The following is a 25,393-nucleotide window of genomic DNA, read 5'->3' on the forward strand; positions in this document are numbered from 1 at the left end:
CTTGGGTATATTTAGTTTAGGTTTTATATTATGTGTGTTAGTACCTTAAGCTCAATCATATATACACACACGTATTTGGTTTTTATATATACAGTTATATATATATATATAAGTTTTGTTTTTACAATTTTCAAGTTTATATTTATGAAACAAATGAATACAATTGAAAATACATTTCTTGTTTCATACTTATATGCATATATATGATTTCATCAATATCAATTTTATTTAGTTCATAAAATCATATTTATTGTTTTGAAAAGTTTGCAAAATATACAATTTTATGAAAATATTGTATTCTCAGTTTTTGGACTTAACAACAATCATATACATCTTTTATTAAGTCTATAAAATCACTTTGTATTGTTTCAAAACATGGTTAAGCTAAAATGTCAAAACTCATGTGTTCACATTTTCATGCTTTGAACTATTTTGTAAAATGATGATATTTCTTATTTGGGAGGTCCTTTTTAAAAATCAGTTTTTGTAGCATGTGTATTATCATGTCTACAATCATTTTCTAAAGTTTTATATTTTTTGGAATTTATTGATATTTTTAAACAGGGTTTTAAAATTATCAAACTGCTTCTAAACCTGTTTTCTCATATGTCAGTTTACGGTCGACCGCCACGATCGACCGCGCCTTTGTTTTTTCCTGCAGAGCCATCAGCAACTTTCGCGGTCGACCGCCACGATCGACCGCTTCTTTGTTTTTCCCTGCAGAGCCATCAGCAACTTTCGCGGTCGACCGTCACGGTCGACCGTCAGCTCAAAAATTCCCACGGTCGACCGTCAAAGTTTCTGGAAATTTCTCAGACTCGAAAGTGGCTCGCGATCGACCGCGAGATTTTCACGGTCGACCACCGTTCACTCCAATGGCTATTTTTGTACAGAATCTGATTTCCGATTCTATGGGCTTTTTGGTCTTTTGTTTGGAGTTTTTGGCTGAGGTTTTGGGAGGCTATAAATACCCCATTGATCTCAGTTCTCTAGACAATCCAAGAAGTTTTTTAAACAAGGGTTTAAGTGTTGTTTAAGTTTGTTTAAGAAGCTTTTAAGCATTTGAGAGTTTGAGTTTGTGAAATCAATTTCACAAGAGCTTGAGGAGATCATCTATTGGTGTTTGAGCATCCAACTCTTCTCCTTCCACTCTTGATCTATTGAGAAGTTCTCTAAACTCAATCTAGCTTTATATTTTATATTGTTTGATTATCATTTTATTAAGCTAGTGTTCATATTGAGTTTAGTTGATTTTATTATCTCTTTGTTCACACACAACCTATTGAGCTTATTGTATTTACATTCATAGTATAATTGGGTTGTGGGATTGTGTAACTTAGAGAGTGAGCTTATAATTCGTTCTCATCCATTGTAGAGAACAAACACTTTGTATTGTGCTTATTGGGAGATTCACTTTGTAATACACTTGTACATCGAGAGAAGTGTGTGGCGAGAGTCGGGGATTATCCCAAGAGGAGTGGTGTCGGTTGACGAACCTAGGGAGAGGTTATATCCGAGCACTTGAGGGAGACACGTCTAGTTCAACATTTGAGAGGGTGTAGAGTGGGATTACAAGAGTGTGTTAGTTGTAGAGTTTTCGGTAAACTAGAAAACCATATTGTAAGGTGTAAACGTTATTCGGGTAAACGTAGAAAACCCGGTTGTGATAGTGGAGATCTCCTCGAGGTGAGGAGCGGAGACGTAGGTCGTAGGGATCGAACTCCGTAATCATATCGTTTGTTTGTGATTGCATTGGCGCACTTATTTTTATGTTCATATCTTATATCGTCTTTGTATATTGCTTATTGATTATATTGCCCACTATTTAGTTTAGATTGTTTACCCTTGTGTTAATTATATATCCTTGCATATATCTCATAGTATATCTCATTGCTAAGATATTTACCTTTGTTCATATTGCTTATTCTTGCTTGTAACATATTGTATATCTCTCTTGCAAGAATAATTTGTTAATTAATTTTAATTGGTATTTAATCGGATTAGATTAGCATAAGACCCTAATCACCCCCCCTCTAGGGTCTAACATCTAACAAGTCTTACTAATTAAGTACCTTGGTGTCCCTCTAATATGTAAAAGGTTATCCTACATTGATTGCGGTCCTCTTTTAATGAAAATCAGAAACCAATTTCAATCCTGGCTAAGACACAGGAACCTATCATATGCTGGTCGACTTCATGTCATCAAGAGTGTCATCTTAGGTGTTCAAATTTTTTGGTCATCTAACTCTATCCTACCAGCTAAAGTCCTTCATAAAATTGATGGCTTGTGCAGAGATTTTTTATGGGGCAAATCAGATCAGGCCTTAAAACCTCCCTTTGTATCCTGGGACAAAGTTTGTATGGATAAGAAACATGGAGGTTTGGGGGTGTTTTCAGCAACTACATGGAACTTTGCTATTGCACTAAGAACTATGTGGTATATACACACTAATAAAAAGAGTTGTTGTGGATAAAATGGATTCATAGTACCTATTTAAAGGATGAATCTATTTGGCATGTAAATCCTAAAGCTAGTGATTCTTGGATGTGGAAACAGTTGCTTAAGATCAGGGACAAAGTTGTGATTAATTGTGGTGGCATTGAAAGTTTGAAGCATTGTATCAGCTCATGTTACAAAAACTCCAAAGTGCACCTCTTTGAGTTGTATTCAGCTACATCCCCAATGACAAACAAAGTGCGTTGGTTCAACACAGTCCGGGAAAATTTAAGCTACCCTAAGCACTGTTTTATCCTATGATTAGCTATGCATAACAGGCTTCTTACAAGGGATAGGCTTCTCAAAAGAGGAATTATCCAATATGGTCAGTGTTATTTATGTGAAGATGCAGGATCAGAAACTCGTGATCACCTGTTCTTTGAATGCAGATTCTCAACAGATGTTTGGAATGGTGTCATGGACTGGCTTTAATTTAATTGGAGGGCTTGTAACTGGAACCTATTGACGGATTGGTACAGTTTCAGATTGAGGGGGAAGGGATTCAAGCAAAGAGTGAAGAGAATGTCTTTTTCTTCAACTGTTTACAGTTTGTGGAAGGAGAGCAATGCTAGAGTTTTCAAACAAAAAGTTGGAAGTAGGGATCAGATCATCAGGGAGATTAAAATTGATATATTGTCTATCATCCTCAATAGTTCTTTTCCAGCCGAAAAGAAGGATTGGCTTCTCTCTTTGTGAAGTAAATCACGTGTTTAGCTAGTTGAGTTTCTTCATACTATGTTGATTTTGGTTTTGTTTTTTCAGTTTTGCTCCAGTTTGAGTATCTTGATGTACATAATTTTTACATTTTGGTAAATGAATAAAATTTTCTTCATTGACCAAAAAAAATAGCCAAACAATTTAAAATTTTTTATTAAATTGGTTTCTAAAGCTCAACAAACTTAACAAATCAAGATTAACTTTCTCAATAAATTGATTATATAATCATTAATGAAGTTCATGAACACGGTCACGGGAAGGTTAGGGGGACCGACAGGCTCCAGCATTCCCGCATTGCATAATGGTTTTTGGACTTTAAGCAACTTGTTGTATGTTGCCCTCTCTCATTCTCTCCTATAATCTAGTCTTAGTTTTGTTCAATAGCGACAAAGATTTGCACAGACTTTATAGTATATAAAATCTTGAGGATCAAAGTTTGTGATTATGAAAAGCACGGATGCTCAAAAAAGCAAAGATATGCCGCAATCTTATGTTACTTTAAACTAAGTGTTAATTTGACTACAAATGGGATGAGAAGTCACTTTGAATGTAGAGTCATTAAGGAGGTTAATGAATATTTTTCGGTGTTTATCAAATCAAAAAAAAAAAATATCATAATACAGATTAATCTAAAAACACACACACATGCACACATATATATACACATACACACATGTATATAAATCCTCATAATTGGTGAGATGTTTGTCACCAAATGAAAGATATAGGGTTATTAGCATATATACCCCTTAAATCATAATGTATTTGCAAAAAGTCCAAAACCATTTTGTTGATATCCCTAAAATCAACAAATCATCAATTTAGTGCTAAAATTTTAACTATTTTATTGATAATTTTTACATTGTGATTACAAATTAGCTTATCAAAGTTTATAACTAATTGCTTTGAGTATAATTTTTCTAAAATTGATGATTTGAGGAGTGGTTTTGAAAATACTAAGATTTGGAGGGTATTTTTGTAAATACTTATAATTTAAGGGATATTTATGCAGATAACCCAATGATATAATACTAGACTTTTTCAAGTTTTTTTACACAAGGGCTGTTTGGATGTTGTTTTTGTTAAGGAAAACGATGGAAAGTGTCAGGAAATTAGGCCCCATGCTCAGCTTTACTTATTTTCATACGTTTGGTTATAAATTAAAAACGAAATAAAAATAATGATGTGGTAGTTTCAAAGCTGATGTGTCCTCAAAAATGAAATCCCCTTAAAACAGGTTGAATTGGGTCCGTCAACAAATTTTTTTAAAAAAAGAAAAAGAGAACTAAACTCTCTTCCAACTCTCTCTTTTCTTCCTTGCCATCTCCCGTTCACCCCTTCTCAATCTCCCCTTTTATTCAATTCTTTAGAGCAGAGAGGGAGGAGGCGTAGTGGAGATTTCATTAATGGAAGTTGAGCAATGGCCAAGGAGGGGGAGAACTGGAGATGGAAGGGGATAGATAAGGGAAATTGGGAATTTTGAGGGAAAATCCTAGTTTGGGTGTGTTCTCAATTGGTTGTTGCTAATATGTCACTTCAAAGGCTTTAGATGTTTAATTGTTTGTGTTGATATTATTGTGTGTGTTAGTAGTAGGTTTAGTTCTACATCAGTTATGAGAGCACACATCACTCTCCTCTACTTGTATATATATATTTGTACACATTCAATACTTAATCTAAGGGAATTTTACCCCAAGACTCTCTCTCTCTCTCTCTCTCTCTCTCTCTCTCTCTCTCTCTCTCCTCTCTCTCTCTCTCTCTCTCTCTCTCTCTCTCTCTCTCTCTCTCTCTCTCTCTCTCTCTCTCCTTTAACATGATATCAGAGCAAGGTTAATATTTTGGCCAAATCTTGGCCTCATCACATTGCGGCCTCTTCGTTGTCTCCTCTGTGCTTGCCGCATCGCGGCCTCCGTAGCAGTCGTCTCTCGGCCTCACACGAACGGCATCACCATTTTATATTTAGTAACAACACCGCCGTTTTAAGACCGTCTCTCAATCTCAAACTAACGGCATCGTCATTTTAAGCCGTCTCTCGGCCTTAAACGAACGACATCTCCGTTTCACGGCCAGTAACGGCATCACCGTTTCAATCCATCTCAACATCTCAATATTGGAGTTGATCCATCGTGGGTTTCATTTTTTTGTTGGCCTCCCTTGCATTGTCACTTAGTTGTGGGCCTTTCAACATTGTGTTACTCTTAAGTAGGCCTTCTGTGACGTCTCTGGTTTCACACAAGGCTGCAGTCCAAGGTGAACCCAGAGATGTCAAAAAACCTGCCATGCACCCACACTTGTGCATAAATATGTTTCACCAATCACAGCAGTATCCTCTAGTGGAATCAAAGAAAAGTGCAGGTACAAAACAAACAAAATAAAGAACTGAACACGATAGACATGATAAAGAAGGAGATATCTCATAAATGAAAATTATGCCTCAACAGAAATACTTCTACTGTCTGAGATAAATAAATGTCTCATCATGAATCAAATAAATATCGTACTACGGCACACTGCCTTTACAATATGGAAATGAAATACTAATGTCTGAATAAAAATATAAAATCTACTGTGGAGCCTCTACTAATACTCATATGATGGCGACTATGTAAGAACTTCATCATCCTGCAGCTCTCCGTACCTCTGTATCGCCTGAAAGAAAAGAAGAACAATAAAAAGAACCACATAAAGAGCGTCAGAGCACTACAGCAAGATCACATCTATCCGTCCCTAGGGGAAGGGCTACTAGATGGAGTGGAGGCTCTATCTATAAACATAGTCTGCCTAGATTCATTTTCCCTGTATCTAGTGGAATTAACATTTAGACATGTACAACACGGGACGTAGTACGTCGAGCGAAATAATCCAAATAAGGAAACCCTCATATATATATCATTGTCTCAATTTGTAGATATCTAAACATTACCGAACTAAGAATAGACAAACTAAATAAAATCAACAATTAGAAATTCACAACACGAGACTAGTACGTCAAGCGAAATAATCCAAACAAGGAAACCATCATGTATATACCATATGTCTCAAATTGCGAACCGCTAATCATTGATTCCAACTAAGAAGTAAAGAAAAGTAGTAAAGGAAATAAAGACATCAATACATCGTATTCATATTATCTTCCACTATCACTGGGAAGATAAAATAAATACTAACATATAATATCGTATACTTCAAAAGCAAAGTATCTCTGCCTTATAGTTCAATAATGGATCGTATTCATAACTGGCATTCGCCCAAGTCTTAGGCTATCGATCAACAATCTAAGTGTAACGGACTACCCTGTAGGTATCCTAAATAGTGTACACGGCTTATTAGTCTCATCGCAATCTCAGCACGTAGCCTGAGTGTGGGACAGCCTACCATATAGGTATCCAAATAGATGGCCGCACAAGCCTCATAATTATACGGCTCACAAACCTCATCGTACACTCGTGTGGACGGACTGCTATGCAAATCATCCAAACCCGACTCAATGGCCTGTACATATGGAATATCGATGCACTACCTCATGTAGCACTGAGCTGAGCTCATCAACGATTTCCATTTCATGTATAAACTGTGTATGTCTGGTATGTCGACGCACTATCCCATATAGTACTGAGCTGTTCTCATCAACGACATCCAACGTGTATATAAACAATTTCTAACTCAAATGAAAATAACCCAACACTTGTCATAATCCCCTTTAGGATACTCAGATGTGTACAATGTCTTTGTACTTGTGTATTCGTAAATTTACATGTAAAGAAGTGTAGCTCGAAACCTACGAATACCTCTCCAACAGATACAAAAGAAATATTAGGAAATCAGCCTTAGTAGTCGACTGCTTTGCTTATTAGTCGACTACTATGAGTTCATCCAGAACCTGAAAAATTCGACTAAGTGTGAGTAGTCGACTATTAAACACATTAGTCGACTACTCTGCTATGAGACAGACATTGTGAAATGCATCAGGTAAGGAGTAGTCGACTACACACATGATTAGTCGACTACTCTACTAGGGAAACATTTCTATGTACTGAATTTTGAGACAGAGTAGCCGACTACTCAGCTTAGTAGTCGACTACTCTGCATGCAACTGAATACAGGCATGCACAAACAGGACTTTAATAAATCAAACATGTATTTATGCAATATTAAACCAGATTTAAATGATTTATAATATTAAACAGAGACTAACTTGATCAAAAACATAGAATTATCTTAGTTCAATTTAAAGTTGACATCTTTATAAATTAATCTCTTCAATTAAATATATATATAATCAACATGATGATTAAAGACATGAAAGGATCTACACATGAAGAGAGAATAATTCATTTTAATCTTAATTACAGAACCTAGATACCACAAACCTAGGTTTTTGCATGATTAGGTTACAAGAAAACTCATTTAATTAATAAACTAGGGTTTACACATGGGTGGAATCTTAATTTACAAATTAAAAACGAAATTAATAATTACCCTAATGTCATGTTCATATTTCTAATATAAACAACAAGGAAAAACATTAGATCTAACATGGATCTTAGATCTATCATCAAAGTCTATCTTTTAATCATATGAAATTAAGAAGAGACATGAAAACACTGATTTAATCACTTAAAATCATCTAATAAATTAAGGGTGCATGAGAGGATGAAGATGATCTTGCCTTAGGTGTTGCTGGAGCCCTCTACTAGGTGTGTGCAAGATCTCCCTTCAACCCCGATGCCAAAACTCTGCCTTCCTCTCGACAAATGCCTCAAAACTCACTCAAAATTCACAAACTAGGGTTTAGGGTTTGAGGAGGAAGGTGGTTGTGGTTCTCACGAATTTTATCTTTGAAATTAGGGTTTAGGGTTTGAACATGTGTTTATAGAGGTATAACAACCTGGGTTCGGATATAAACCAAATCCAACCCGAAATCTTAAAGAAAAACTAGAAATAGCCCCGATAGTCGACTACTACTCAGAGTAGTCGACTACTAAGCTTATTAGTCGACTAATCTGAGTAGTAGTCGACTACTAATAGCCCAGAAACAGGTTTGTGCATATTTTCGTGCATGTTTTGGCTATAACTCTCACATCCGACCTTGGAATAAGGTGATTTAAGATATTTTGGAAAGATGTTGAAGATACCTACAACTTTTGTCTTTTGAGTTTTTCCAGATTCAAACTGTATCTATATGTAAAATATAAATACTCTTAACTAGTCGAATTTTCCAGATTCAGGCTCGTGCAGGATTTCACTCCTATATTCACATATATTTATTAGATTGATCTCAAATCAATCACTAGCATACTCAAGCATCAAAATATGTTATTTATCACCATATAATATATTTATTATTATTTATCTCATAATATTCAAATTCACGGGGTTTTACACAAGTATTGTTGTTGCTGCTGCTATTCTAGAAGCAAGAAAAAAGAAGTCTACAAAGAATAAACAGGGAAAGAAAAAAGAAGTTCTTTAGTAAGAGAGGAGATGACACACCACCTGTTTTTGCTTTGGAGGGCAATGAAGAGGGCTTTGAAGGTATGCCTACTTTCAATTGTTAAGTAATTAACGCATGGTCCATTTCATGGTCACAATTCACTTAATTTTAAAACTTTATCTTAGAGACCTATTGGTATTGCTACTTCTCCTAGTCTAGTTGTGAATGTATTTCTGCCGGACATAACTGAATCAGATTAAACTTATTATTGCTCCAGGACTACGGGTGTCTTTTCCTTTTCTTTTTCTTTCTTTTTTGGTATCTGTCACTGTGGATGAACCTCTTACCTCCTCAAGTGGATGAAGTGCTCAATGTTTTTTAGCCTACAGAAATTTATGAGTATTTATTTGAACTCTTTTATCATATAATTTATAAAAAAAGTCTTGTTTGTGTTTGTATGTTACTAACTGTGTATATTGGCAATTACAATGCATGGTGTAAAGTATGTTCATCTATCTTGCAATACAAATCTTTGAAAGTCTTTGATTTGGTCGAATTTGTATCACCCTTCATATATCTTTATTCATCTATATAGGTATGGTGAATCTCCTTTCGAATATGGACGCGATGAATCAGGAGGAAGCATGCAGTTGATAGTCATGATGCACAGATAAAATTATCCCAGGGACTTTAATTTATGGGACGATCAGCTCAGGGGTATCAGAGCACACCAAAGTATCTTAGTTTTTAGGAGTATTAGCGGAGACCTCAGGCATGAATTCAACATTGCTGTTAATATAGCTCCTTCAGAAAAGATCCCTAAACCACCCCAGCCCCACAATGATTAAAGTGATTAGGAGGGGTGGTCCACCATTGTTGCAAATACCTTGTGTGGTGCTGGTCTGTTTGATCATCTCACTAGTTCGGGACCAGTTCCACCGTCCATCAGTATTGTTACTTCCTCCAGTATTGTTATATCTGACAGTGGTGATACCGATCTTCAAATAGCACATGCTCTCTATGTCAACGAGAGTTCGGACTGGCAGTTGTAAGAATTTTGTGTCATGGATTATCTCACTCACTGTGTTAGCTCTGGTCTCACTATCGAGATTGGCTCGCTTACCTCTGCTCCGGCCATGTGGCGTTATCTCACTGAGTGCTTCACAAAGTGCTCTGGTGCACGGGAGGCATATCTTCTGCAACGTGTTGCTATACAACACGAAGGTAGTTTCTTTTTGCAGTCTTATTTTGGTCAAATGCAAGCCTATTGGACAGAATTACGCTCCATGCTTCCTGGACGTGATTCCACATACAAAAATTGGCTAGCCTGGTATGAACAGCACGAAGTGCATCAAATGTTTTAGTCCCTTCATGAATATTCAACTATAGCTGACCAACTACTTCATCAGCCTCAATTTTTGACTTTGGCCTCGGTTATGGGAGCTCTCACTGCTTATGAGACATGACAGCGGACCACACAACTCAATTTGACAACAGATGCTCCTACCTCTTCACTCGAGACTATTTTGTCTGTACCAGTCACTACTCCTATTATGAATCGTACTTCTCAACAAGCTCGATCTAAGCTTTTTTGTACATATTGCAAGAAGGAGGGACATCGCATTGAGACATGCTTCAAGCTTCATCCTGAGTTACGTTCCCCAGGCACCGGTCGTGGTCGGCGACCCCCTCAATCTCAACCCTCTCGCGCACTAGGATTGTTGGCCAATGCTATACCATCTACCACTTCTGACACTACTATTCAAGCTATTGAAAATCTTCACCATCAGCTTGATGCTCTTCAGCATACCACCTCTATATCACTGTCTGGCTTTGCTAACTCATCGACTGCACAAGTCTCTAGTATGAATGATCTCTAGATTTTTGACTCTGGTTGTTCCTTTCATAAGACTCGTAATGCCTCACTCTTATCCTCTGTCTTCACTTCATCTTCTCTTCCCACTATCTATACGGCTGCTGGACAACCATTGTCTATCACTCAGTATTGCTCTATAACCCCATAAAATGACCCATCTAGTCATCTAACACTTAGCCCCGTCTATGTGGCTCCTCAGTTGTGCTTGAATTTAATTTCTATTAGTTCTTTATGTATGGCTGGCCTACTTATCTCATTTTCTTCTGATATTTGTCCTGTGCAGGATCCATAGATTGGCAAGACTGATGGGGCTGGTCGTAGGAGGCACAAGCTGTATTTTCTAGAATATCTTCACTTTCCAGAGTCCATACGTCTACATTCTCTTGTTGCTTCTGTTTGTCCATCAAAACCTTCTACATCGCTTCCCGCCAATTTGTGGCATAGACGACTTGGTCATGTGTCCAATAAAAGACTGGAGAGTCTTATCCAGTCCAGAGCACTTGGTCTTGTGTTACCTAGTTCTTATATTGAGTCATGTACTGGTTGTTGTTATGGTAATCTACCATATATAGATAAAAGTGTTAGAAGATTGCCTTCATAGGCCTAATGGAGTCGCAATTCAAATCGACTCAGCTGAAAAAACCTAGCCGAAAGCAAACCGCCTTAGCCGACACGAAGCACGGTATTGAGTCATGTACTGGTTGTTGTTATGGTAATCTACCATATATAGATAAAAGTGTTAGAAGATTGCCTTCATAGGCCTAATGGAGTCGCAATTCAAATCGACTCAGCTGAAAAAACCTAGCCGAAAGCAAACAGTCTTAGCCGACACGAAGCACGGAAGTAGTCGGCCCCTCGCCTTTAAGGCGACTTCTCAGGAATCCACCCCACTCCCAATCGAGACGACTCCTCCAGCGGTCGACTCAGCTGTCTGCCCAGCTGACCGATTGGACTGACAACTCACTTATCTAATCGACAAGTTACGAGAATGACTTGCCTACCGATTCAATCATGCTGGAGAAGATAAAGATCCGAGTCATCCAACTGAGCTATTTCCAAGATATACATTGATCAACAGTCAGTATTGATCGGTCACATCAAAAGCTCAACTCTGACAAGTCTTAAATGCAAACACGGTTCATTCTATTCCCAAGTCACTTCTGGGATGTAATCGAGACACCCTCTGTGCTCAGACGACCTTTCCTCCAGTCGCCAACTTCCATCTGTGAAACAATGAGTGGCTAGATCGACCAGTCTATCTTCCCTTTATCCTTATCCGTCAGACCTGGGACGTTATCGAGGCGCCTCCTGTACTCGAGTGCCTCACCCTCTAGTCACTAACCGCCATCTGTAAAGATGGGGGTGACTCAGCGACTCGCCATATCCTCGGCCATGCGCTATCTAATCAATCCTGGGGTCTTATCAAGATCATCTCGAAATAGCATCTCCTCCAGTCGCCAGCCAACATGTGAAAGAACTACTGCTGACTCAGCCTCCAACTCATTCCCCACCATCGTCCACAGACCCCTGATGAAGCCACCTGTCAATCCTCAACAGCCTATAAAGAGGGAGGCAATTGATCCGAAACAGAGGCTGGCTTTTTGGGACTCAGGTTCTTTGAACTCAAAAAACTAAGAAGTCATTCTTTTCTTCAAGTTGCTTCTAAATAATTCTAAAAACAAGAATGTACCCTGTATGGACCTCAATGGCCCAGGGACTCTCCCCAAAACCTCCCTCAAACTCATCCACTAATTTGATCGTCGGAGGTACCACGGGGGAAACATGCCCCGTACCCTAGCGTTCCTTGTATGTGCAGGCCATCAGTCCACCCCGTGCGCTCAGAGCTAGGCATGAAGTCAGAGGGGGAGTTGGCCTCTTTATCCTTTATTATCCTTCCTTGGCAGACAACCCCCCTATTGGCTGTATGATTTCAGACATCAACAGTTGTAAATTAGCTAAATTTACTGTTCTACCACTTCTAACCAGTACATCTGTCTCTACTTCCTTATTCGATTTAGTCCATTCTGATATTTGGGGGCCAGCTCCTCTACCTTTTTTATCTGGCTATTTATATTATGTTAGTTTTATTGATGATTTCTCTCGTTATACATGGGTCTATTTACTTTAAAATCGCTTTGAGGTACATGCTGCGTATCAAGCCTTCACTACTATGATCTTCACTCAATAGAAAGCTCGTATTAAAGTTTTTCGATCTAACTGTGCAAAAGAGTATTTATCCTCTACCATGCGCTCTATCATGACTTCTCATGGGACTATCTTTCAACAATCATGTCCCAACACTCATGAGCAGAATGGTTTTGCTGAACACAAACATCGTCATATCCTCAATACCGCTCGATCCATGCTCATTTCTTACTATGTTCCTCATCGTTTCTGGGTTGAGGCTATTATCACCGTTGTTCATATCATTAATATCACTCCATCTAGCTCTCTTTCCGGTGCTACTTCTCATAGTCATGTATATACTCATACTCCTCGCTATGATCTGGCTCGCGTCTTTGGTTGTCGATGTTTTATTTTTCTGCCATCTCACGAACGTGATAAATTATCTCCCAGAGTTGTTCCCTATATTTATTTAGGAATTAGTCTGAAACATCGAGGTTATCGTTGTTATGATCCTACATCTCGTCAGGTTTATATATCTAGACATGTTCAGTTCGAAGATGATTCTCCATATTACTCTGGTTCTGATAACTTTAATTTCCTCCACACTACTGATCGTTCTTCACCGCCAGCTGCACCACCTACTTCCTTACCTCAGTTCTCCTTTCGAGATCTTCCTGACATCTCTCCATCTCCTTCTATTGAATCTTCCTCACCCAAGCCTTCTCATACACCATCTGCTCCCCTAGCTCATTCTCCCTCGGACACGGTGCCTACTATAAAACATACTGCTGACCTCTGCGCACTTGTGCTAGCATCTCCCCCGCATAAGGTTCCTCTTGCTCTTCGTCGAGGCAAATGGCCACATGTCATGCCTAAACGATATGCTTCGGTTACTTCCTATTCACCTATCTTTCATAATTTTATTGTTGTCATTCATACTACCATTGAGCCAAAGTTCTTTCAAGAGACAGTTCAATTTCCAAAGTGGAGACAGGCTATAGCTGAGGAATTACAGGCCTTTAAGCAAACACACACATGGGATGTTGTTCCTTGTCCTCCTGGCATCTCTCTAGTTGGCAGTAAATGAGTTTATAAGGTCAAGTATCATCCTGATGTCACCATTGAACGTCGAAAGGCCCGTTTAGTGGCTCAAGATTTCACTTAGTAACAGGGTATTGATTATGAGCAGACATTTGCTCATGTTGCTCAGATGTCCACCGTTCGTACTCTCCTTGTAGTTATTGTTGCTCATCGTTGGCCCGTATATCAGATGGATGTCAAGAATGCCTTTCTCCATGGTTCTTTATCTAAGACACTGTATATGCACCCACCTCCAGGATATAATATTTCTCCAGGACATGCATGTCTCCTTCGTCGTGCTATTTATGGTCTCAAGCAGGCACTATGCGCTTGATTTGAGTATTTTTGCGATGTCGTGGTCAAGGTAGGCTTTATGGAAAGTCATCAAGATGCTTCTCTGTTTGTTCGCACTACACGCGCGACAGAGTTTTGTTACTCCTTTATGTAGATGATATGATCATTACAGGTGATGATGTTGCTGGTATATAGTACGCAAAATCTAAATTACAACAACAGTTCCACATGAAGGATCTTGGATCTCTTCGCTATTTTCTTGGTCTAAAAATTTCTCAGGGCCCGCAGGGAGTACTACTGTCTCAACAGAAGTATCTCTTAGATATTCTAGCTCGTGCTGAGCTAACTGACGATGTAACTGTCGATACTCCACTTCAACAGAATGTCAAACTTTTCTCTACTGATGGTGAGCCTCTATCTGATCCTACCCGATACCGACATCTTGTTGGTCAGTTGGTCTATTTGTGCATCTTTCGACCAGATATCTTTCATGTTGTTGGCATTGTCAGTCAATTTATTAATACCCCACATTCTGTATACTATGCTGCCTTATTACGGATTCTTCGGTATCTCCGGGGCACTAGCACTCGCTCTCTTCTGTTTCCTGCTACATCCGATTTAGAGCTTCGTGCATATTCTGATGCAGATTAGGCTGGTGATCCAACTACCAGGAAGTCTACCACAGGTTATTGTATATTTCTTGGTGATTTTCTTATTTCCTAGCAGAGTAAGAAATAAGATGTTATTACCCTTTCCAACACCGAGGTAGAGTATCGTGTAATGTCCACAACAGCTAAAGAGATTATTCATCTTCGTCGTCTTCTCAGTGATTTTTGTATTTCTGTTCTGACTCCTACTCCTCTCTACTGTGATAATAAGAGTGCCATCCAAATTGTTAATAATCCAGCATTTCATGAGAGGACCAAACACATTGAGATCGACGCTCATTTTGTTCGTCAACAAGTTATCAAGGACAAGACAATTCAACTTCCACATATCTCATCCGCCAATGAACTTGCAGATTTCTTCACGAATGCCTTACCTGTTCATCGATTCCAGTTTCTTGTACGTAAACTCACTTTGTTTGATCCAACATGAGTTTAAGAGGGGCTGTTGATATTATTGTATGTGTTATTAGTAGGTTTAGTCCCACATCGGTTATGAGAGCACACCTCACCCTCCTCTACTTGTATATATACATGTGTATACATTCAATAATTAATCTAAGAGAAATTTACCCCAAGACTCTCTCTCTCTCCTTTAACAGTTTGCCTCTTGCATCTTGTATATCTCTATTTTTTTAAGACAACAAACGTAGTGATTTCTATATATGTATGAGATTGTGATTTTTTTAATTGAGTATGTAGAGGAAGAAGATTTTGTTGGACATATGAATGTCTTATAAGAGATGGTGTTGAGGTTGAGAGGTTGGGATGTTGAGATTACATCATGGTGAAATCGGAAATTTTGATGGAAAACCGTTGTTTTAGTGGGTTTTGTAACAATTTAAAAATGTACGATGGAATTTTGTGTAATTTACCCTTGCTTACATTACTTGATATTTATTATTTTTGTGGCGAATAGATCTCTCTACTTTAAAGTATCTAGTTTAAATTATATTTATTAATGTTTGTTATTTTTACTGCTAGAATTATTAATACATTATTTAGTTGATGATATTTTTTATAATGGTTTGAACTATCACTTCCTAAAATCACATAATTCAATTCAAACAATATATGACTATCATTTTAGGATTTATAAATTAAAACAAATTAAACAATGTAAATATACAAATAGAAAATCGACGACCACTTTCTATTTGTTATCATGAATACTCAACTTTCCTCCAAACAGCCCTAAAGATCAGGACGAGATGGCCCATATGAACTTTATAAAACCCCCACATAGATGATCTAATGCATCAATTTACCAAATTTCTTTTCTTATAAACTAATGGTCTCCTCAGTGAACATCATTGGTCAGAATTGCTTGTGCAAGTTTTTTATTACGTCTAAACTAAAAGTATGTAATGGGTAGAGCGGTGCTAGCCATCGTAATATACAATTCCTTGAGGAAATCCTGTGAGATCTTTTTTGTACGGCCAAACTCCGACCAATTTAAGTCAAAAAGGACGTCACTTACTAAATCAAATCAATAAATTAACTTAATAAATTAGGCCCCAGAGTACAGACCAATTGCATCTGTTCCACTATTGAAAGGGGCCCATTTTGTCATAAATGAAGCGAAAGTGTTGGTCCATACACCTACTTGTTAGGGCCTCTCCAACCCAGCACCAAAATGGTGCAAACAGTGTATTTTTTGGCACTGTTCCTTCTCCAACCCTGCTACATTTACTGTGCCATTATGGTGCATTTGAACAGTGCTGCACCAAATATAGAGTCGCACTGTTTATCGCTTCATTACTGTTCATGTTTTATTTAAATTTATAAAACAACCCCAATAATATTTAAATTTTATAATTTTACTCTAATTGTATAATTTGGACAAAATAAATTATTTTTTTAATTATAAAAATAATGTTAAATTTTAAAAGATATTATTATTAATTATAATATTAAAATCTAGACATTATAATTAAAAGTAGATAAAAAGGAATATGTGAAAAAAATAAAATTTGATATGTGGGGTTAATTGTTGAAATAGTTAAAAATATAAGGAATAGAAAATAATAATATAAAAATAGATAAAAAGGAATATACTGAGAATATTCTTTTTTGGTGCAAAAAATGGTGCAGTGGGTTGGAGATGAATTATTGTTAGATGTGACTTTTGCATTATTTTGATGCAAAATTTACACTATTTTGGTGCAATGGGTTAGAGAGGGTCTTAGGCAGCAAGATATTAATTATGTTCAAACGTAAAATACACTTTGCTTGTATGATATCTTTTTTAATTTGGATAATGATATTGATTGTCAACATCGTGTTGATTGTCAACATCTTAGATCAATCAATCCCCTAGTCAAGGGGAAAAAAAGGAAAAAAGAAAAAGAAAATCAATCAAAGTATAGCCGTTAAGGTCTATCCAATAATAAAGTATAACGACATTTTAATAAGGGAAAATTGCTTGGAGGAAGCAAATTAAATTGGGTGATGCATCCCCACCCCAAGCCCAAAGACCATAACTAAAAAGCCCTTAATTTAAAAAAAAAGTGCAACCAAACCCCAAACCCACTGCCCAAGAAAATAATTCCCAAATTACCCTTCTTCCCAATTTAAAACCAATCACTTTCCTCTTAATCTGGCCTAAGACCCCCCCCCCCTCTCCCCCACCGTCGACTGTGCGAGATAAGAACCCGCCCGCCGCGCCGCCGCTTGGCACCCGCCCTCTCAGGTCGTTGGTGTAGACGACGAGACGACTGACGCGGGCCGTCGCTTCGCCGCCGGAAGCCCGCATACATCTTGCGGGCTTGGAGGGGAGCAGCGGCTGATCGCAGCTCCCTTCACGAAGTCGATGGCCCCGGCGACGACAGACGCTTGATCAACCTGGCCATAAAACCACCGTTAAAGAAATGGAGCTCCTTTTTTGTCTTCCTCTGCTTCTTCATCTTGTTCCTCTTCGGATCACTTCACGCCACTGAGCATTTGAAGGAAGGACATGTGTGGGTAGCTCATGTTCAGTGCTGTGCTCTGCTCTATGCATTCAGAGCTCATCCTCTCACCAAAGAACTAATTAGTTTGTTAGCAAAAATACATAAAATCAGGAATTGGTTTTTTTTTCAAAAGAGAGTTGAGCTAATTCATCGATGATGAGGTATTCATACAGAGACTTACAAAAGAGTTGATGGGTAGTTGATGCCGGGGAACAAGCTCATATCTCGAGATGAAGGCCTCCATTGTGATTTCACTTGCTTGTTGTATACTCTGTTAAACAACAAACTGGGTGAAGAGAAAGTGAAGGGGATTGTGGAGGATGATGTTGATATCGAGCGGGAGTTTGTTTGTGATGCTTTGCCGATTGCTTTGGTTGGAATGAATGGGGATCTGATGAGCGAATATATTGAATTTTGGCGGATCGCTTGTTAGGGGCTTTGGTTATTGTCTGTACATCTTCATATACATATTTGCAGTTGGATATCTTGGTTGAGTAGATAATCATAAGGTTTAAACACTTATATTGACACATGTAGCTTTTGTTTTCTGTGAATTATTGTTGACTATACTAAGTAGTTCTTCATTTGACTCTTTTTGTTTGTAAATTAGGTTGTTTGTAAAGAGACAGTGGCTGAGAAAAGAAACGGTGGCTGAGATGGGTAAGATCATCGTCGGCGGTGGCGCCGGTGGCCGAGCGTGGGTCCCGGGAACTGCCACGTGTGCAACTTATCTAAGGTGTCAAGTTTATCATCCGACGATGGAGAGCAAGTGGGACCTCGCCGTAGTTCTGATTGCTCCGAGAATAGTACCGCCATCATCACGTCCCGGATGGAGAGCGAGTGGGCTCTCATGTTGATGATGATGATGAGAAAGAGAACAAAAGATGGTTTTTTGGGGAGAGAACATATGATTTGTACCTAATTCAGTGCACCCAAAAAAGAAGAAGAAGAAGAAGAAGAGATACCTAATTCAGTGCACCCAAAAAAGAAGAAGAAGAAGAAGAGAGAAATTTGTTTGCTTTAAATTCGAGTTTTGAGTTCATTGTTTGTATTGTACATTGCTGTAGATTGGTTCTACGAAGGAAATAGGATGGTGGGTTGGGATTGTAACTTCTTGATGTATTTTTGTTTGATGGGTTGAAATCCATTGTAAGGATGATTTTGATCCAATTAGAGTTCAATTTGGGAGTATTGTTATGTTTCTTAGTTATTCAAGGTTAAATGAGAAAATGAGGGAACATATATGTATAACAATTAACCGTAAATATGACAAATAAGCATATCATGTGATATTTCAATATTATATGTGACAATTCAATCTTACATGTGACAGTTCTACCTTATATGTGATATTTAGATCTGATTTGTGATATTTGGGTGTTGTATGTGATATTTGGGTGTTGCTTGTGACATTTGTTGTTTATACGTGATATTTGGGTGTTATATGTGATATTTGGGTGTTTCTTGTGACATTTGTTGTTTATACGTGACATTTGGGTGTTGTATGTGATATTTGGGTGTTGCTTATGATATTTATTATTTTTACGTGACACATTCACTATCAATAAATTACAGCCAAATAGCACAAATTACAGCCATGTGTCATGTATAAATAACAAATATCACAAGCAACACATAAATATCATATACAATAGATATAAGTCACATCTAATAGAGTCATTCCACATGTGACAAATAAGCATATCATGTGATATTTCAATGTTATATGGGTTGTATGTGATATAATTCACATCTAATATAGTCATATAAGTCACATCTAATATAGTCATTCCACATGTGACTAACAAGCATATCATGAGACAAATAATCACATGTGGAATGACTCTATTAGATCTAAATATCACATACAAATAAGCACATTTATTGTTTATACGTGATATTTGGGTGTTGTATGTGATATTTGGGTGTTGTATGTGACATTTGAGTGTTGCTTGTAACATTTATTATTTATACGTGACATTTGGGTGTTGTATGTGATATTTGGGTGTTGTGTGTGATATTTGGATGTTGCTTGTGATATTTGTTGTTTATACGTGACATTTGGGTGTTGTATGTGATATTTGGGTGTTGTATGTGATATTTGGGTATTGCTTGTGATATTTGTTGTTTATACGTGACATCTGGGTGTTGTATGTGATATTTGGGTGTTGCTTGTGACGTTTGTTGTTTATACGTGACACATTTGTTGTATAAACAATAAATGTCACAAGCAACACCCAAATGGGTATTGTATGTGATATTTGCCTGTAATTTGTTGATAGTGAATGTGTTTATTTGTCACATAGCTGTAATTTGTTTATACGTGACACATGACTGTAATTTGTTGTATGTGATATTTAGATCTAATAGAGTCATTCCACATGTGATTATTTGTCTCATGATATGCTTGTTAGTCACATGTGGAATGACTATATTAGATGTGACTTATATGACTATATTAGATGTGAATTATATCACATACAACCCATATAACATTGAAATATCACATGATGATATATATGCTTATTTGTCACATGTGGAATGACTCTATTAGATGTGACTTATATCTATTGTATATGATATTTAGGTGTTGCTTGTGATATTTGTTATTTATACGTGACACATGGCTGTAATTTGTGCTATTTGGCTGTAATTTATTGATAGTGAATGTGTCACGTAAAAATAATAAATATCATAAGCAACACCCAAATATCACATACAACACCCAAATATCACAAATCAGATCTAAATATCACATATAAGGTAGAACTGTCACATGTAAGATTGAATTGTTACATATAATATTGAAATATCACATGATATGCTTATTTGTTATATTTACGGTTAATTGTGATACATATATGTTCCCTCATTTTCTCATTTAACCTTGAATAACTAAGAAACATAACAATACTCCCAAATTGAACTCTAATTGGATCAAAATCATCCTTACAATGGATTTCAACCCATCAAACAAAAATACATCAAGAAGTTACAATCCCAACCCACCATCCTATTTCCTTCGTAGAACCAATCTACAGCAATGTACAATACAAACAATGAACTCAAAACTCGAATTTAAAGCAAACAAATTTCTCTCTTCTTCTTCTTCTTCTTCTTTTTTGGGTGCACTGAATTAGGTACAAATCATATGTTCTCTCCCCAAAAAACCATCTTTTGTTCTCTTTCTCATCATCATCATCAACATGAGAGCCCACTCGCTCTCCATCCGGGACGTGATGATGGCGGTACTATTCTCGGAGCAATCAGAACTACGGCGAGGTCCCACTTGCTCTCCATCGTCGGATGATAAACTTGACACCTTAGATAAGTTGCACACGTGGCAGTTCCCGGGACCCACGCTCGGCCACCGGCGCCACCGCCGACGATGATCTTACCCATCTCAGCCACCGTTTCTTTTCTCAGCCACTGTCTCTTTACAAACAACCTAATTTACAAACAAAAAGAGTCAAATGAAGAACTACTTAGTATAGTCAACAATAATTCACAGAAAACAAAAGCTACATGTGTCAATATAAGTGTTTAAACCTTATGATTATCTACTCAACCAAGATATGCAACTGCAAATATGTATATGAAGATGTACAGACAATAACCAAAGCCCCTAACAAGCGATCCGCCAAAATTCAATATATTCGCTCATCAGATCCCCATTCATTCCAACCAAAGCAATCGGCAAAGCATCACAAACAAACTCCCGCTCGATATCAACATCATCCTCCACAATCCCCTTCACTTTCTCTTCACCCAGTTTGTTGTTTAACAGAGTATACAACAAGCAAGTGAAATCACAATGGAGGCCTTCATCTCGAGATATGAGCTTGTTCCCCGGCATCAACTACCCATCAACTCTTTTGTAAGTCTCTGTATGAATACCTCATCATCGATGAATTAGCTCAACTCTCTTTTGAAAAAAAAAACAATTCCTGATTTTATGTATTTTTGCTAAAAAAACTAATTAGTTCTTTGGTGAGAGGATGAGCTCTGGGGGTCTTGGGCCAGATTAAGAGGAAAGGGATTGGTTTTAAATTGGGAAGAAGGGTAATTTGGGAATTGTTTTCTTGGGCAGTGGGTTTGGGGTTTGGTTGCACTTTTTTTTCAAATTTAGGGCTTTTTAGTTATGGCCTTTGGGCTTGGGGTGAGGATGCATCACCCAATTTAATTTGCTTCCTCCAAGCAATTTTCCCTTTTAATAATTGCTAAATTATCAAATTGATACATTCGCCCGCACCTCTTTATCAATAAAGTATATTTATTGACTCTAGCAATAATAAAGTATAAAAGTAATAACCATGTAGCCAATACGACGTATCCAATCACCGGTGGTGAGATTTGAGTGTCAAATTTTTTTTTTTTTACATATATACCTTTCAAATCTTAATTTTCTGACAGTAAAAAAAAGAACAAAAAACTAACATGCCCCTCCTCAGTCTCTCTTCCGACTAAAATATCAAATTGGCCTATTAAGTGACACACTTAAATCACTTTGGCCTAAAAAGTGACTCAGACGATAATTTGGCCTAGCTACAAAGTTGCAATTCGGCGACGCAAAGGCATCTTCGATGTCGAAACTTCACCTAACGGCTACAAAACGCTCGTGACTGAAAGTACCCTAGAGGGGGTTGAATAGGGTAATATGCTAATCTAATCCGATATTAATGTCAAATTAAAACTTATTAACAATGTACTAGCAATTATGATATACAACAAGATATATAAGCAAGGATATGCAATTAAACTAAGGGCGATATAAACATGCAACAATGACGATATGAAAATATATAAGAATAAATGCGTCAATTGTTGGCCTTTTTGTTTCGATGATGTTTTAACAAACAATTTACTACTAATGTTGTTTGTCTAGTATTTGTATTTTCTTATTTATTGTAGACAAACAATATGTTGGGGGATGGATGGAATAGAGCTTTCATGATCATATCCAATGGAGGTTGGCGGAATTGTAGTATGAAGCCTTGCAATTCAAGTTGAAGATCCAAGTTCAAGCTTCATCCGTAAAGTGTACCAAGTTGAGCTTCATCGAAGATCAAGATAGCTTGGGTAATTTAGTTTAGGTTTTATATTATGTGTGTTGGTACTTTAAGCTCAATTTAGTTTAGGTTTTATATTATGTGTGTTGGTACTTTAAGCTCAATCATATACACACATACACGTTTTTGGTTTTGTATATATAGATATTATGTGTGTTGGTACTTTAAGCTCAATCATATACACACATACACGTTTTTGGTTTTGTATATATAGTTATATATACATGTTTTTGGTTTTATAGTTTTCAAGTTTAAATATGAAACAATTAAATAAAATTTAAAAATACATTTTTGTTTCATGTTTGTATATGCATATATATGATTTCATCTTTAACAAGTTTAATTTTAATAAAATCATATTTGTTGTTTGAAAGATTGTATAATATATACATTTTTATGAAATATTGTATTCATTGTTTATAGACTTCATAACAATAGTTTACATCTTTTATCAAGTCTATAAAATCATTTTACAAAGTTTCAAAACTTGGTTTATGACAAAACATCAAAATTTCAATTATGTTCATTTTCATGTTTTGGACTATTTTGAAACATGATGAGATTTCTCATTTGGGAGGTGCTATTTGAAAACCAGTTTTTGGAACATGTTTATTTTCATATTTACAAGCATTCCCCAAAGTTTTATATTTTTCTGAATTTGTTTGCTATTTTTAAAGGCAGTTTAAAAATTAGATTTTCTGTTTTAACCAGGCTGAGTATGTGTTATCAGTCGACTGATGCAAGTGATCAGTCGACCGAAGAAATCGCCTGGAAAATATAAATATTTCTGTTTTTGCGACTGATGAACTATCAGTCGACTGGTGAGTTTATCAGTCGACTGATGATGTCTTCAGTCGACCGATGCGCTGCTAGTTGCCTGTAACGGTCAGCTCATCAGTCGACTGATACTGTTCATCAGTCGACCGACGGCCTTCCAACGGCTAGTTTTCCAGATTTTTTAGGTTTCCGTTATTTTTTCTTTTTGCTTGGTTTTTCTTAGTTTTGGGGCTTTGTTTCTTCATCCTATATATACCCCATACCCTCTAACATTCTGAAGTAATCAAGAAGTTTTTAAAATAAGTTTTAACAAGGGTTTAAGTTTTGTTTAGTTTTGTTTCAAGTTTGGTTTGCGAAGATAGTTTCACAAGGGGAGATCAATTTCGGTTTAGGCTTCCATTTCATCTCTCTCTCTCTCTTGTCTTCATTGGAGAAGTTTTCTAAACTCAAACTCTAGCTTTACATTTATATACTTGTTTGATTATCATTGTTATTAAGCTAGATTTCATATTTGAGTTTAGTTTTGATTTATTCTCTTTGTTACACACACCCACTTGAGCTCATTTCATACATAGTATAATTTGGGGTTGTGAGTTTGTAACATTGAGTTGAGCTTAATTGAGTTCTCACCTTGTTTAGAGAACAAATCATTTGTTGTATTGAGCGTTAATTGTAAGGTCACAGTGTATTGCACAAATACACCAAGAGGAGTGTAGAGGTGAGAGACGTGGTTGGTCCCAAGAGGAGTGGGGTCGGTGGTAATGCCTAGAGGGTAGGTAGTAATTCCGAGCACTTGAGGGAGACACGTGAGAGGCCAACACTTGAGGTGGTATTTGTGTAGTTACAAGTGTGAGTTATAAAGTTTTCGGTGAGCTAGAAAACCGAGTGTGTGGTGTAAACGTTTTTCGGATAAGCGTTGAAAACCCGGTTGTGTAGTGGATTTCTCCCCGGGAGTGGGGAGCGGAGACGTAGGACGGAATGTCCGAACTCCGTGATCATATTGCTTGTTTGAGTTTGGCTTGGCGTACTTATATTTTTGTTCATCTTATTTAGCCATTGCCCCCTTGTTTATATTGTCCACTATTTTGTTTACCCTTGTTATATTGTTTATCCTTACTAATAATTCATTACATATCTTATTTGCTAGGATAACTTGTTAATAAGTTTTTAATTGGTATTAAATCGGATTAGATTAGCATAAACCCTATTCACCCCCCCTCAAGGGTTCTTTTCTAGTGGCATTAAGGTCTAACACCAATGCCAAACACAAACACAAAAAAATTATCACGGAGTTCGGTCCTTCCGACTTACGTCTCCGCTCCCTACTCCCGGGGAGAATCCACTATCACAATGGGTTTTCAACGTTCACCCAAAACGTTTACACCTCACAATCTCGGTTTTTTAGCTCACCAAAAACTTTCACAACACACACTCTTGTAATCACACTCTACACCCTCTAAGTGTTGGTCTCTAGCCCGTGTCCTCTTCCTCAAGTGCTCGGATTTACAACCTCTCTCTAGGCTTTACTACCGACGTCACTCCTCTTGGAATCGACCCAATCTCTCACCATACACTCCTCTCGGTGTACAAGTGTAATACAATTTGATTCTCACAATTAAGCTCAACAACAAATGATTTGTTCTCTATAATAGATGAGAACACAATGTAAGCCCACACTCAATGTTACAATCCCACAATCCCAATATACTATGTATGAAAATACTAGAAGCTCAAATGGGTGTGTGTAAACAATGAGTAAAAATGAGATATAAACTCAATTAATTAAAGTCTAGCTTATAGATATGAAAATCAAACGTATAAATAGCTAGAGATTGAATTTAGAAAACTTCTCCAATGAAGACAAGAGAGAGAGAGAGAGAGAGAGAGAGAGAGAGAGAGAGAGAGA

Source organism: Asparagus officinalis, chromosome 3, assembly GCF_001876935.1.
Source record: "Asparagus officinalis chromosome 3, Aspof.V1, whole genome shotgun sequence".
Lineage (NCBI taxonomy): Eukaryota > Viridiplantae > Streptophyta > Magnoliopsida > Asparagales > Asparagaceae > Asparagus > Asparagus officinalis.